This window comes from Coloeus monedula, assembly GCF_965178545.1.
Source record: "Coloeus monedula genome assembly, chromosome: 18".
NCBI lineage: Eukaryota > Metazoa > Chordata > Aves > Passeriformes > Corvidae > Coloeus > Coloeus monedula.
The window spans coordinates 2,239,893-2,256,493 of NC_138798.1; positions in this window are offsets into that span (position 1 = coordinate 2,239,893).

The window sequence follows — 16,601 nt, forward strand, 5'->3', positions numbered from 1 at the left end:
GGCGCTGTGGGGCCGCGGATGTTGCGGGCCCCGGGCACGGGGGGCGGACATGAGGGGGAACGGGGGGTCCATCCCTGAGGGGCTCCTCATTAGCTGTGCTGGGTTAAAACCCTGTGGGGCACAGGAGGCTATGATTTGAGTTCCAGCAAGTCTCTGAGGGGCAGCGGGGCACGGGCACGGGGAGTCCATCCCTGAGGGGCAGCGGGGCACGGGCATGAGGGTGGGTCCATCCCTGAGGGGCAGCGGGGCACGGGCATGAGGGAGGTTCATCCCTGAGGGGCAGCGGGGCACGGGGGGTCCATCCCTGGGGGGCAGCGGGGCACGGGCATGAGGAGGGTTCATCCCTGAGGGGCAGCGGGGGGAGTCCATCCCTGGGGGGCAGCGGGGCAGGGGCACGGGGAGCCCATCCCTGAGGGGCAGCGAGGCACGGGCACGGGCGGTCCATCCCTGAGGGGCAGCGGGGCACGGGCACGGGGGGTCCATCCCTGAGGGGCAGCGGGGTACGGGCACGGGGAGTCCATCCCTGAGGGGCAGCGGGGCACGGGCATGAGGGGGGTCCATCCCTGAGGGGCAGCGGGGCACGGGCACGGGGAGTCCATCCCTGAGGGGCAGCGGGGCACGGGCACGGGGGGTCCATCCCTGAGGGGCAGCGAGGCACGGGGGTCCGGCCCCGGGTGAGGGGGGCACGGGGGTCCGGCCCCGGGAAGGGCGGGGGGCAGCGGGTCCAGGGGCACGGTCAGAGATCCTCGGCACTGATCCCCTGCCCAGAACCCCCGAGGCGTGTCCGTCCATCGGCACGCAGCGCTCCGGTTGTCTACCTCACCTTGCTGGCTGCTTGTGAATTTACCCAGCTCGTTTTAAAATGCTTCTCACAACCCCGAGTCCTTCCCTGGCCCTGACTCATTCTCCCTTGCCAATTCCCTCTGTACACGGCGTTCAGGGCTGTCACAGCCCGAACGCCCCTGGTGCAACACCCTCCCTCCCCTGTGCCAGGCCAGGTTGAAGTCATTCACCCTCTCCCGAGGATTTTAATTGGCCCCCACAGGCTCAGTTATTTATCATCACAACAATCTGGATTTACTGTGCGGAGCCGTGGAAGCCGCCTTTCACCCGGCCTGGCACAGCCATGGGAAATGAACGGGTCATCTCCATCCACGAGGCACTTCATCACCGAGGGGGAACTGTCAGGGCTCGGTGTCTACTTCCCCCACTGTGTGACAGAGGCTCCACTGTCTCCTCTGGAAGAGGCAAAGCAGATAATACAACCCTCTCCATCCACGCTGGGGGTAGGGTGCTTTTATAAATGCAGCACAGGGGCTTTTCCCATTCCCTGTACCCATCTCTATTCCACCTTTCCTGAAGCACCCCCAGCCTGTCCATCTTCTGGAGCTGCAGGGCTGAGGAGATGGTTCAGACCCTCCTACACCAGGAGCAATCTCTGTGTTATCCCCTTCACCTGTGCCTCATTGCTCCCAGGTGCTCCTCATTAGCTGTGCTGGGTTAAAACCCTGTGGGGCACAGGAGGCTATGATTTGAGTTCCAGCAAGTCTCTGCCCTGGTGTGTAACTGCTCTGCTCTTCCTCATTGCATTCAGGTCTGTTCCTGAGTTGTGGCTCTAGTCTCCTGCGTGCAAGAATCCTCCAGCAATGCAGGGTGGTGAGTGGGGTCAGTGCTAGGGTGGTTGTGGGCAGATGCATCTCCTGGGGCAGAGCTGTGGCTATTACTGCTTAAAAAAAAAAACAAACCACAAAAAACAAACAAACCGAGTAATGTGTAGCTGTTGCAGTTATAGTGGTGGTATGATGATGTTTGATGGGGAAGTGTTTTTCTCCCTAGAAGCTATAGGGCACCCAGCTTTATGCCCCTGCAATGTGGGGCTGCGGGACCCAAAATCCAGACAAAAGGTGTCTGGAGGAGATGAAGTGACTTGTGGTACTTGCTTTCTCTTGCACTTGGCCACAATGAACCTCTCTGTCTGGAAGAAAATAGCTGGAGGGAGGACAAGCAGCTCATGTGGTTTTGGAGGAGAGCCTGGGCACTGCAGGGTTTGCCTGTGCTCCTGTGCTGGTTTGGTTTAATCCTCCCTTGGGCAGGGCTCTCTGCTGTGTCGTGCTGCGCTGCAGGATTCAGGCTCTGGATGGGTGTACGTACCTTGAACCCCCAACCCCCCTGCGTGCAGCTGGGGGTTCAGCCTGGGCCTCGCTCCCTAGGCTGTGTGTGGGGCTCTGTGCTGGTTTCAGCCCTTCCTCACTGTGACACAGAGCTGGAAATGTTTTTCTGCCTGGCAGCCCTGGCCCTGAGCTGCCCTCTGTGCTTGGCCAGCTCAGCCCTGCACAGCCTCTGCTGCCTTGGCTGTCCCCCAGCCCGCCTGGGAGGTGCCCGACACCGCAGAGATTTCTGCCTGTGTCCCTTCCCTGGCAGCGTGGCTCAGGGACAGTGCTGGGCGACCCCGGCATCGCCCCCCTGCCGTGGGGACCCCCTTTCCTCGTGGAAATGCGTTGAGTCCTATGCTGGGTGTGTTACTGTGGCAGAGAGCGAATACGGGCTGCTGGGCTTTGGCAGTGCAGCCTCAGATCTCCAGGGTGTGTTGGATGCTGGTGTTAAACTTTATGGTGCTTAATGCCTCACTGAAAGAGTGTGACTAAATGTCCTTCCACCTCCTGCTTGTGAGGACACAGGAACTTAATTTTATTGCCTTGCTGGTCACTGGAGTCAGGGCTGGACTATTTCTGGGAGTAAGCCTGTCTGTGTACAAGCTCCTCCACCCAGGGCTGCCAGAAATTCTCTTGCCCTTCAAAAAGGGAAACAAAACCCCCTGTACTTCTTGCTTTGGCTGTTGCTTTTACTGAGGTGTCCCTGTGTCTGGGCAGTGAGAGCCACAGCCTCAGCCCATTGCACAGAGTACATCTTTGGGATGCTCCATCCTTGCTGCTGTGGGCACAGGGCTTCCCAAGTCACCCTGCTACCACCTTCTCCTGGCTGTTCACATGCCAAATCTTAGCTCTCTTGGGGTAAACCAGACCACAGCCCCATGTGGAGTCCCTGTTTCCCTTCCCTGTGCTGTGTGCATCCATGTGGGGCTATGCCCAGCAGGGAGCTCCTGCTGCAGTCCAAGCCTGTGGGGCTTGGAGTGGTGACGTGCAGCCAGCTCAGATCCGTGCTCCCTGTGCTTGGTGGCTCCCTGGGAGCACAAGTTTTCTGGAGCAAGAGGAACAATTCCTAAAAAGGAGCAGTCAGATGGAAAATTGATACCAAATGGTGCTATCAGTCCCCTGAGGAACAAGGTTTGATCCCTCAGCCCATGGTTCCTGGGGGTTAGGACAAAGGCACACAAAGCTATTTTAGAGGGGTTTCTTTTTAAAAAAGATCATTATTTTCCTCCTTTGGGTAAGTTCATGATTTTCCCAGACATGAACTGGCTTCAGATTTGATGCTGATGGCACAAATGCTGCTTTGGATATGTGTAGGTTCTGAGTACTGTGCCCAGCCCTTCTCCAGCTGCTTCATGGATCCTGCAGGGCCAGGGACCATCCCCAGCAGCTGATCCTGGGTCAGGGGCTTTGCCAGCCCCACAGGGTTGTTGCCCTCAGGTGGAGACAATCCTCCTCAGGCAACACCCCAGGGACTGCCTGCCTGGTTCCCAGCCTGGTGATCCTTCCTGTCTTCACTGTCTGCCCCTGTGACTGTGGATGTTGCTGCTGAGTGTTCCTGGAGGTATCCAGCTGCATTTCTGGGCTTAATAACATGGTTTGTAGCACTGTTAAAAACTCCACCTCCCTAGGTGCCCCAGCTGCTTTCTGTCTTTTCCATCTGGACTGGTTCCTGGACCAGTTCCTGTAGGAAATTGCCTCCTGAGCAACCAGTGCCACAGACAGGAGGCTTCACCTCATGCCCACAAAATGTGGGGCTTGTGGGTCATGGTGTCCCATCACTCATAGTGCTGAGCACGAGGCACTGCACAGGCCTGGAAGCCATTGGGGGGAGAGAGAGCTGAGCTTCCAGGGAAGGAATTTCCAGCAACTGCAGATCCATCCCCAAAGACAGCATTTCAAGGAATTACCCTCTCCCCCTTGCTGTAGACTTCCTCTGCTTTTCCAAGTAAGTCTCTGGCTTGGGGCCATTTTTATAGAAACTGGAGCAGAGCAGATCCATGGGAACATCCGGAGCTGGAAGCTGGTGTTTTCCAGGTTCACAGCCCGTGGCTCTTATCTGCATTAAGTGTCCCCAGTTCCGACACTGAGCCTCTCTCTCAGCTATCTCCCTTGTGAGCACCGTGTTTGCAGAGCTCTGGATGCTACAAGGAGCAGTGAAACCACCTTCAGTGACAACAAAAATAAATGGTGATTAGGGTTTTTTAGCACTGCTTTAGCTAACAGCAATTACTCATGGTGGTAACTCGGTCCCCTCCCTCTCAGCAGGGCTGCTCCAGGTCCAGATGTGCTGAGCATCCTGGAGGGGTGCAGGGGAGATCCCCTGTGGGTAACCAAACAGCTTGTCTGATCCCAGAGACCAAGGGGCAGTCCCTGCCTGCCTGCAGAGAGCTGCCAGACAGCCCATGGTTGTGCTTCCCCCCTCTCTAGAAGATGCTCTGTTTACAATGTTAACTTTCATGCCCTGATGGGAATAGTTTGGGGGCTCTGGAGGAGGTGACCCCTCTCCCTGGCAGGCATCGCATTCCCCCTCCCCACCTGAACAGCGCTTGGTGTCCTGGCGGGTGCAGCCCTGGAGACATACCTTGTGGATTTTCTTCAGCTCATAAATACTCCCCTGCCCTCCTCAGTGCCCCTAGCAAATAAATTATCTGAAGCTACATTTCCCCATTTCAAAGCCTTGTGAAAGAAACCAGAGGGTTTAGCAACCCTGGCTGGCTGGAGTGGTTCACATACCATCCACCCATTTGTGTTTGATCTACTTCATCCTGTGTTAAGTAATCCTTGAAAGCCCAGTGGGCTGCAGGCCCTCTTCATGCCTGTAAATCACTGGGGCATGTCACAGGTTGTAAATGAGTGGGGTGAGTGTATGTCCCACTCCTTCATCTGATCCAAAACGTCTCCCTGCCCCAGAAAAATCATCCCTGTTAAATCGGAGCTGCAGCTTGCTGGCTTGGGATCACCATGGGCAGTAGGGTGGGGGTGTGCCTGGCCCCCCAGGTGTGTTTCCGTGTGGGACTGGAGCAGGCTGCTCATCTCGAGGGGCAGCTCCCTAGGGATGCAGTCTGGGGGTGGGTTTGGTGTCCTCTGGGTGCTCCCTGCTCGCTCCCGCTTGTGTCCCCCAGAACCTCCTTGAGCCACCCGTTAACTGGGGCTGCCCTGTGGCACCTTCTGCACCTCCTGCCTTACTCGGTTTCCTTTCCATCCCTGGAATTTCCCGGGATAGAGAAGGAGCTCTGCCTCCCCTAGGCCCCCTATGCTGGTCAATAGGGTTTTAAGCTGTGGAACCTGTGTGATTCCACAAGTCCCTCTTGCAGCCAGGCTATGGCTCTCTCCCTTGTAATAAATCAAAGATTATTCCCCTCTTCCCCATGGCCTCCCCTCAAAGGTTGCTATTGCTTAGCTGTGGCCTGACTTTAATTACAAATTAAGAGCAGCTGAGTGGGCACTAGGTGCCGTTAATTGGCTTTCCAGGAAAGGTTTCCCAGGGAAAGCTGAAGGCACCAGCGATTGATCTGCTTGGTTCCTCCTGTACAGTAGCTCAGCCTGATGCAAGCCCCGTGCCAGGTCCCAAATTCAGCACTCTGAGTGTCATTTGCCCAAAAACTGCAGCCAGCCTTGAGGCTCCATGGTACCTTTCCCCTGCTAATTGAAGCCTCAGGGGCTCAGAGCCCCCTGTCTGCCCTGGGATGGATTTTTAGCTGCTGAGAACAAATTCCAAGGGAGGATGCTGAAATAAAGCAGATGGGATGATTCTGGAGGTCAGAGCGAGGAGAGGATGCACTGCCAGGCATCATGTGATGAAAACATACTTACTGCTCCAGCAGCTGTCAAAGCCCAAACAGATGAGGCAAGGTGCCCAAGGAGTGTGCAGGGATCTCATTTACCTGGTAATTAATGGAAATCGTGAAACAAATCAACGCATGCTCCCTGTGGAGAGCTTCACGCTCTGGTTTCAAACTGCTGATGGAGACTGGGCATGACCGGATCGTGAGTGCTGCTGTGGAGCTGAGACAGGGCTCTGTCCCCATCCCTCTGTCCCTGATGGAGCCCCCGGTTATTTGAGAATGTCCTTACCTGCCAGCGTGTGTGGCTGTGGCGCACCAGACCCTCCCCGCCTGCGTGTTCAGGGCACCGCTAATTGCTCTGCCCCCGAGCACACGGGGGACCCGCGGTACTGTCTGTCACCGGCAGAGCCGCCTTGGCTTACGGCTGCGGGGTAGCAATGAAGATGTTACGATGAGCCCCGTGCTCCCCCTCCGATCCTGCTCGGCTGAACATGTCACAGCTGATTTTGCCGGCCCGGCCCTCCTGCCGCGCTGCGCGGGCACCTCCGCCCTGTGCCAGCCCCGCGGGGCTGCAGGTGCTGCTGGCACCCAGACCTGCCCTGCTGCCTCCTGATGGAGAGAAACCTCATCCCACTATGAAAGGCCGTGCCATTTTCTCGTGCAAGTTAATTAATTTGGCTCCGTTTGAATATTAAGAACGCTGTTTGCTGCGTTGTTGTTCTTTTCCTTCCAGAGCAGCAGTGTGCTCCGCAGGGCTCCCGGACAGGAGCAGGGATGCTTGCTCTGGCTCAGGAATTCAAGGGAGTGCTTTGGTTCCCCGTCTTCTCGTTTATTCCGTGCGTTGCAAAAGGGGTTTTGCAAAACAAAGTCTTTCAAACCATTGATGCCAATCAGGCTTGCTGACAGCCGAGCCCCCGGAGCACGGGCTGAGCTCTGCACGGCAGTGTCTGTGCTTTGCCTGCTCCTGGAGGTTTCTGGGGGGAGAGAAATAACCCCAAAATAGCACAGGTGAGCACATAACTCACCTCATCAGTCTCCTGCCAGTAGTTAGCAACTGGCAAAATGCCTGAAGCATAAGGTTTGTGATCTCTTCCAAAAATTGCATCTGAATGTTAACTGACGTACAGTAAATGCCAAATCCCTTTTGAATCTTGCTAAAAATCTCAGTTTAAAATATGCAAGCGACCTTTCTGTCTTTCTGAAAAGCTCCCTGCTTCAGGAAATTAAAAAAAAAAAAAAAAAAAAAAAGAAGAAACCAGACAAGCAGACCTCTTGCTACTGGATAAAAACACATCCAGTATGGCCTGAGGTTGTGTGAAGGGGCACAGCTTCCCTGGCTGCAACAGAGGTGGGTCAGGGTCCCCTTTGTAGGCTGGACTGGAGGAGGGCATTGAGCTGCTGTAATAAACCTCTTCCAGATATCCTGACAGGAGAAACTACAGAAACTCTGCCTGAGGAATTGGTGGGCTCTTGTTCTCTTTGATATCCCTCACATTATAATTAAGAGATAATGTCAATAGAATAAAACATTGTCTCAGTATAATGGTCTCCCGCTGCTACAGGAGTGTCAAGGTGAAGTCAAATCATTTATCAAAAATGAATGTTGAGGCAAGTCTGGGACGTTTGTTTTCACAGCAAGAGGCATTAATCCTGGAACAACAATATTCCAGTGCTTTTATTTCTCCTGTGCCTGGTGATTGATGCCAGTGCATCATCGTGCCTGAGAGCCAGGGCGGCTGAGTGATGGGCTCTCCTTCCAGCTGTATTGACCAGGGGGATTTTTGACTTGTTGAAATAGATAACAGTAAATCCAGGAGTGGTGGATCATGTGAGTGTGCATCAGAAAGTGGGATTTCTCCTTCTAAAGGTGAGCAGTGCTGTGTGTGGGCTGGCTCTGCCTGGCCAGGGTGTGTTTGGGGCTGTGCTTTTCTTGCTGCTGCAGCTGTGGGACGGTTTCTTGTTCATTTACCATGCAGGGCTAATCTGAGAGCCTGCTCCCAGTCCAGTTTCACACTGCTTTAGAGGGTTTTGGGGGTCCCCTTCTGAGCAGTGGGGTTGGGCTTGTGCAGGGCTGAGCACCTTACTGGCTTTATGCATTTATAGAAATACTGCTGAGTATATATATGCACAACCCCCTCACAGGCATGGGGAATGCCTGTGGAAACAGGTCCTTCAGCAGAGGCTGGGGCAGCCTCAGCCCCATCCCTGGCACCCACAAAGGGCTGGGAAAACCACTGCTGTCTGACAGAGCACTTACTGCCAATTGCTGCTGCTCTGGGCTGGGGAGAGGAGCAGCCTCTGCCTCCCATCCTCAGTTTGCATTGGGAGAAACTGTGAGGTCAACACTTGAAAATGAATATGTGTAAGTGGTAATTAGACTTGAAATGAAGTCCCAGGAGGGTGTACATAAACTCTTTCAGAATTTATTTTTGTTCTCCTCCTGGATTTGTTAGCGGAGAGAATTACACATCCAGCAAACATTTGGGCTGCAGAGGAGCGCAAGTGCTTTGTACCATGTCCAGATGCCAAATCTGTTTTTCTGAGGCAGTGCTGGTACCTCCTGTACAGAAGCTGCATGTTGGCAGGAGCGTGGCCAGGTCTGTGAGACCCGAGCCCTGAGAGGGGACAGTCCCCTCTCCTAATGTGCTCTCCACAATTCCATGCCTTTTGCAGGAGAAGCAGGGTTGCTAGGCTGGAGCAAAACTCTTTCATACACAGTGTGGTCCCAGAAGAACTAATTGGAGGTGATTTTGACTCACTATATACTCTAAAACTTACTGTAAACTCCAAAATTGTATACTATTAAATCGTGGATTCCTTGTACTACTCTGAGGGGCCTGAAGGGATCCAAGCCCTGTGGCAGCAGTGGTGTCTGGACGCGCAATTTGCTCCATTAATTGGTGCTGTGAATCCTCCAGTGCAGCATTTTGCACTGAGAGGCCGTCGGCAGCTCGGGCTCAGGGCAAGGACTGGGATACACGTGGACTTTTGGTTGCAGACTCTGTCTTTTGAAGCTCTAGGTGGTCCTGGTCCCCTCGTAGAGTGGGGGAGCTGCTCCCTTCCAATGACTCCCAGATGTGTCTGACTGCCTCAGCTGAGTTAGGCAGCACCAGTGCATCCTGCTGGGTGCATGGTGGGGGCAGCCCAGCCAGGACAGAGGCATGTTTTGGTCAGTTTTTTACTGTTTTCTCTCATTTGCTGCCTGTTGGAAGGGGCAGGGACCGTGGCAAAACACTCTGTTTTAAGGGGTGGAATAGTTTGGAGCGTGGCTGGGTTGTGTTGCCCAGCACCTTGCACCAGGACAGACCCAGGCCTAAGGGGAAAAAAAAAAAAATTAGATTATTCAGTTGAGAACCCCAATTCCATGGGTTTACAAGAGGGTGTTGGAGGCAGAACTGGTTCTCCATCTGGGACTGAGGACATTGAATCAGGAGCTTATAACTATAATTACTACTGGGTAGCAGGGGACAGTTTAACTAAAAGAGGGGAGGGAAGAAACTCTGCATCTTCTGGGCTGATGTTAAACTCTGAGGCCAGGGAGCTCCAGCTTGTTTGAAAAGGAGCAATTTCACCACCTACTCACCCTTGGAGAGGGAGCACTCAGGCCAAGCTCAAATGTGGGGTGGGCACTGGAGAACAAAACCAGAGGAAAGCCTTGCCCTGTAGCTGCCCAGCCTGAGGCCTAATGAGCTCCTGCAGCATGGCCAGATGGTGATTTAGCCAGGAAATGATTCATGCCAAGTGAGGGATGCTCAGGGCAGCCTGACACCCCAGAGCACCTTGTGCTGGGCACTGAAGGAACACAATTGCCTCTCGGGGTCTGTGTGTGCAGTGCTGCTCCCACGCTGAGGGCTGCGCCTGCTGCAAACACCAATAAAGATGTCAGGCTGCTGTGTGGGGAAATAAATCACAGCGTTATTTTCCTGCCCACAGCATCAAGGTGTCTTCTGGTGCAGTGCAAGGGGGAGCCAGGGGAGGGACAGGCGGTGATTTCAGAGCTGTGCTGTGCTGGGAATGAGGGCTCCTTGTGCCTCCCACCAGCACTGACTGCCGTGGTTGTACGTGGCCACTGGCCTGATCCACCCAGGAATTTGGGATGTGACCACCAGCTCGCCCTGGTGGGTTGCCCATCACTGTGGCCTCAGGGTGGGCACAAGCAGCAGCTGCTCTCACCTGAGGTTCTGTGTCCCCTCACCTCCGCTCTGTGCAGTGAGAGGGCACGACCATAAGATATTGCCATGGCCTGATAGTGGTCAAAGAGAAAAGAATAGGTGGAAAACTTAAAATGATGAAGTGCTTTGAGGCAGACCTTTGCTGTCAGTGTGAAGCAGCAAGCCCTGATTTAAACAGCCCCTCCGGTAACTGACCTACACTGAACAAATCCATTTACAGTGTCTTGTTTCTCCTCGCTGTTTAACTACCAGAGTTCAGAGACGATTCCTTAAATGTTAATGGTGCAGGAATTTGGAAACTTTCCCGGAGTTGCTAGGGGAGCTGTGCAGGAATATGTCTGCTGTGCTGGTGCAGTTCAATTTCCTGCTGAACATCAGGCGGGCTGTTCTCGCCTACTGCTTTGTAATTAAAGTGCTGAAAGACCATCACTCTCTGAGGCTGATGGTGCTCAGATTCAACCCCGGGTGAGGGGCAGCTCTGTGTCCACCTGCAAGGAGGACAGGTTGCAAAATATTTATAGATCAATCCCAGCCTGCCCTCATGCTGCTCCTGCCATCCCAGAGCTTGAATGGGGCTAGAGATCACCCTTTGTACCCTGGACTGATCGACCCCACGGTCCAAATCTGCACCCCGTGTGCCACCATCCATGGGCACCATCTGTGGTGGGGTCAAACTGAGGGTTTGCCCCCATCCCTCAAACAGCTCATCTGCAGGGCTCAGCATCAGGAATGTGGTAGGGGACACTCTCCCACAGTGGCTGTGTGTGACTGACCAGCAGAGTAAGTTTGGGCCATACCCAAGAGTATCAGAACTTCTCAAGGCCCTTTTCCAGAGGAGTGTAGCTGGCTTGGTACGTGCTACTGGGTTTCATCAAAGCTGAGCTCGGGGTAATGACCCTGGACATGTGTCAGCCTAAAAGGTCATTGTCTCACTGCTTCCTGCAGTGGGATGCTGTGGCTGTAAATGCATCAAATCCCCGGCGTTGGAGGGCAAAGTGTGAAGTCCCACGCTGGGCACGCAAAGTTTCTTTATCAACCCCCCTGCTCACAGCAAAGGGGTGTCCGTGCCTGGAGCGCCCTCCATCCCAGAGCTGCTGAGGGATGTCCTGGCAGGGTCAGCAGTGCCTCCTGCCTGTGCTGAGGTGGGGACACATCCTGGATTGGGAGCAGGGAGAGCCAGCTGACAGAATGTTGCTGGGGAAAACAAGGGCTTTAAAAGGAGCCGCAAGCGCTGAGCTGGCGTGTCCTCCTCCAGCTCTTTTGTCTCTAAACTTGGATCTGACTCTTTCCACCATCTCATTAGGAACAAGTGCTTGGCCCAAGTTTCATGGCAAATTTTGACATTTTAAAAATTGATGCCTTTTTTTCTGCTCATAACTTAAGCTGTCTAGTTTATCAGAGACATATGGAAAGTTTATTACATTCTTATTACAGATCCAGCCAAGTGAGCTGACTAATGAATGTGATTTTATTATTTTCTTTCTTTCTTTCTTTTTTTTTTTTCCTTTTTTTTTTTTTTAGTTAGGACTTGGCATGGAAGGCCTCCTCCAAAAGGAATAGCTTTGGGTCAAGAAATAAATCACCAGAAGATTTTTCCCCCCCTCTGTCCTAAGAGTTCAGCTTGGTAAAAGCCACAGCATGTGTGATTTGGGGGGTGGAAAGTGAGGCACAGGCGGAAATATGAGGGGTTTGCAGGAGATTTATTGTGTTGCCCCATGACAATCCCAGCAGCATCTGGCAGTGTGGGACCCTTGGTGCTCCTGCTCCATGTTGTGGGCAGGCAGCATGGATGGGCTGCCAGGAAAAACTGCACAGATTCACAGGAAGCCAATGTTTTGTTGCTTTGAACAACTTGGGGGTTATTAATAAGGAATAGGGGTGCTACTGTCCTTGGAGGCCTGGAACAGTGAGGGTGCAAACCTGTGTGTGGCTTTTGGCAGCCAAGGGAAGTGTTAAACTCCTTGGAGTCTGCTTTGGGTGAGCCCAGGTGGGTGCCAGGTATGAGGGAGTGGAAACAGAGCCTTGGGCTGGCCATGCTCCAGACCCCACTGCTGGGGACACTCGTGGGCTGTGCAGTGGGCACACAGCTCCAGTGCCCACCACCCTGACCAGCACCTTCCCCTGGCCTGGACATCTGTCTGTGTGCAGCTCTGCCGGTGTTCTTAGGTTGAAAACAGTGTGTTTCTGTTCTGTTGCTGTGCTTGGAGAGGCTGGTTCTCTCCTCCTGTTTGTCTTCCATCCCTTTCAGTGCCAGGTGTCCCCAGAGGGTTCAACGCTCAGGTCTTCAGAGCTGATGCTGCAGTTTCACACTTGCCAGCACAAATTTGCTCCATCCCTTCCAGCGGTGCCCTGGTAACCTGAGGGCAGGTCTCCCCAGGTTTTAACAGCTGTGGGCACAAATTTTAGTTTTTTCCTTGTAGGAACCACTCGCTTTGGCTTTGGGCTCATTTGATTCATGAATTCAGTTGGTTATAACTTATTGTTGGTTTTCCACTACTCGCATTATCCGCCTGTGCCTTCCCTCTGCTGTTCCGTGGTTTATAGTGCCCGCTGGGACGGTGACAGCAGCGCTGCAGAATGCAGGGTTTGGCTGGGCTGTTGTAGTTTTACTGCCTTGCATAATGCAGAGATCTTCAGCCGAGCTCCCAGCCTCGTCCTGCATTGCAGCTCAGGTTTCATGGCTCCTTCCATCTCCTCGGCTGGTGGTGGTGGCCTTTTCCACTCCTCATCTGCCCCCTTCACATCTCTCTGCTGCACTTCTACCATCTATAGGCAAAATCTCTTCCTCTGACTCACTGTGTGGTGTTTTCTCCCTTCAGGCTGCTGACTTTGGCATAATTCCCTCTTGCTGTACACGTTGCAGGGGGTAGCACACACAGGGCACTTCTCTGGGAGAGGGTTTTCTTTGCGGCACACCAGGAATCAGCCTTTGCAGGCTTTTCTCCTGTTTACTTCTCCTACATCCACAGCCAGCTTTTGTGTGACGTGAGAGGTGTTTCCCTGTGGAGCCTGGTAAATCATCTCTCCTCAAGGCTCTGTTTCTTCCCTGGGTCTCTTTGGAGACCACTTTTGGGGCTTTGAATGTGTTTGTAGGTCTTGGCAGAGTGGGAGCTTCCCTGCGAGGCTGCTCGGCGAGGCAGGCAGGGATGTTACACCCCATCGTCTCTGCAGCCCTTTCTCCTCGTGGCTCCACACCCGGAGTTCTGGCTGAGCCTGGGGTTGCTCTGCTCTATTCCTCATCCCTGCTCCTCCTCTACAGCGGTTTAGTGCATCCTTAAACTTGGACCCTCACAGCACCAGCCATCTGGTGTGGTTTAGCCATACAAAGAGCCATTGTTTGCTCCGGAATCTGTGTGCTGGCGAGGTAGCTCTGCTTCTGGAGGGCTCTGCCAAGGGTCCTTCTGCTCTGCTGGCAAGTGCAGGTGCCTTTGGAGCAGCCTTTGTCCCTGACAGCGGCACAGCTCGGATTTTCTTTTCTTGCTTTTCCTTGTCTAATCACAATCCTGAAGTTTCCCACAGTGAGCCTACAATGAGAAGCGCCCCTGTTCTTTGTCAGGGATGAGACCTGGGGCTGATCCCTGACTCTTTCAGTGGGAGCAATGTTCTGAGCTTTGGGCTTGAAGTGTCTTTTTTAGCGCTAAATCTTGTAATGTCCTTTAGCATCAAATCCTCAAAGTCAGGGTCTCAGTCAAAATGCATTTCCCAAGGCATGTCCCTTGGGAAGCTCTGTGGAGAGGAAAGCAGGGGGTTAAAAGCAGAGCCCTGCTGCCAGCTAGGGACACTGGTGCACAACATTTGTGGCTTTTGCATTTCCCTCTGCAAATGAGCCCATAGTCAGCCTAATTTCGGAGAGAGCCGCCTCTGAACCCGAGTGACTCAGAGGAATTTGTTCTGTGCCCCGGCGGTGTCTGGCGGGGCTGCGGCAGCCTCGCAGGTTTAATTTGTAAATGCTGACACATGGCATTTCCTCACCGTCTCGTTGGGAAGGGCGGTGTGTCTGCCGGCACTTCCAATTTGTCACTGTCAGGACTGGCCCCATCTCCTGCTCGTCTCTGAAATGCCTTCTGATCGGTGCCGAGGAAGTTATTGGCGTATAATTTATCATTTAATATTACCAGAAGGGTTTCTTCTGCGAACATCCCTGAAATGATTATCCAGATGATGTTTGGTAGCTCTTCCTTTCACCTGCAAAAACCTCCTGGCGTCTGTTTGCTGCTCTGCTGTCGTGCTGAGGAGAAAAACTGCCCTTGATGAGATGTCTCCTTCACCAAAAAGCCTTGATTAACACCTGGCTGAGGCTGCCTGAGTGCAGCAGCTCCCTGTGCCTGTGCTCTTGCAGAAGATTTTGCATTAGGGACTTTTTCAGGGCTGCACCACTGGCACCTCTCATCAGGCAGCTGGGGGAAGTGTTTCCCCAGACCTTATTCCTCTCTATGGAAAAGGATTTGGGGGTGAATAAAGGCCACCGTGGTGCCTGGACCCTCCTGGATGGTGTGAGGGGGCTGGTTCTGAGATGCTGTGCCCCCAGGAGCAGAGAATCTTCTGCACTGCTCATCACAGTGTGGCAGCTCGCTCTTGCAGAGGAGTGCTGAGGTGTTGCTCGGCACTTGGGGAAGCCAATCTGTCCCCAAAGGCTGGCACAGAGAGGGGGCAGAAGGCACCTGGGCTGCTCTCCGAGTTCAGACCCCTCTGGTGCAGCAGAAAGGGCTGATCCTGATGGTGCCCAGCTCCTGCTGGTGTTCACCGGGACGCAGATACACCATGAGGGCTGTGGTATGAGGCCGGAGGAGGCAGCTGACTTGCACGCAGCTTTCCCCAGCTCACAGCCGAAGGTGGGATGTGGGAGCTGTTTTTGGGGCTGAAACACAGTATTTTTCAAAAGGGGTACTGCAAAAATTTCTCGGCATGTATGGAATGCCACAGCCCTTGGGGCAGGGGTTCGTGTTGCCCCAGCACAGCCCCTCCACTCTGGCTTGCTTTGGCTGCTGTTCTCTCCATCTCCTCTCGGTCTCCTCTGCTGCAGCCAGTCCAAATCCTGGCGGCTGCTCTCCTGACTCGCACAGGTCAGCTTTCCTTGGAAGCTGGCTCATGGTTTTATAGTTCTGCTTTATTAGAGACATGAAAGTGATTTTTGTTGTTGCTGGTTTACGAGCCAGACTTCAAAGAATGCAATTATGCAGACCGGGTGAGGACCTGCTGGTATCTCATGGAAATCTGTGGAAAACCACTTCCCTTCAGAGTTTGTTCCACAGTGAGGCTGCACTGCTATTATTTTCATTGCATTTGCAGATTTCTGAGAGAGATGGCAGTCAGACGAGGTCTTTGGTGGCTGTGGTTAATTGTTCCTTGGATGGGCATCCTTGTCCCCCATGGTATCACGGTTGGATGCTAATGTTGGGTGATGGCTTTAGGGTTAGAGAGCACAAACTTATGGGAGACAAAAGAACCATTGCTGGAGAATCATCTCAGGAAAGGGCAAAACGGCTGGAAAAGGGATGTTTTTACCTGCAAAAGCTGGGCAGTCTTCCTGCTGCAGGCAGATAATGTTGTATCCACAGTTGTCTCCCTCTCTGCACTGCCAGGGAAAGGTGCCAGCTCTCCATCCTGCCCTGTGCAGCTGAACGTGGTGGGGGACCCTGCCTGAAACACAGGTGGAGCTCTTGGTGGGAGTGGGGTGGGTTCCCACCAGGAAGTGTCCGGGATCGACAACATCTTGGTAATTTTTTTAATTGCAGAGGGATTGTGCTCTCAAGTCACAGCTCAAAAGCCAGCTTTCCTTGTGATCCCTGAGCTTCCTAATGAAGATACTCCCCAAAAAATCCCCACCCAGCTTCCCTATTTCCAAAAGCAAATGCCAGGCATAGGGTGGCTTCCTGAAAGGTGACAGGTCTCTCCCTCTTGGCTTCATTCTGCTCCTTCCCAAGCCTGTAGGCATGGGGATCTGAGCCCTTTATCAGCTCCTGTACACCAGGAAATTTTGTAAGTGTCTGAGAAGACCCTGAGGCTATATAAAAGTTCAGCTCATGATTCATTTCCTTCCTATTCAGGGATAGGCTAATTTGAGAGTATGCGCTAAACATTAATTACCTTCCTTGCCATGGTTTCCTAGTCAGGCATCCTTTCCCAGATGACTTTCTGCTCACTCAGGTCCAAGGCCATAAAAGCTTCCCTATTAGGAAAGGAAATATTTTACATCAGGTTTATACTCTGTGCCTGAGGTCATCAGAAGTACGGATCGAGTGGCAGAAATACACACTGAGCTCTCCTTCCCGCATGAAAAATGAATCAATAACTCATCGATTTAAATTAAAATGTCTGCCTTGCAAAATGCCTCCCAGTGCTAATATTTGTAGCCCCCGTGTTTTGCAGCGGTGATTGGAAATCCACTGCCCCTGTAACACGTGCAGGGATCCATCTCTGCTAACAGCATGTGATTGCTGACACCCGGGAAAAAACCTGCCTTCCCTTCCCCTGGAAGGATCCAGCAAGGT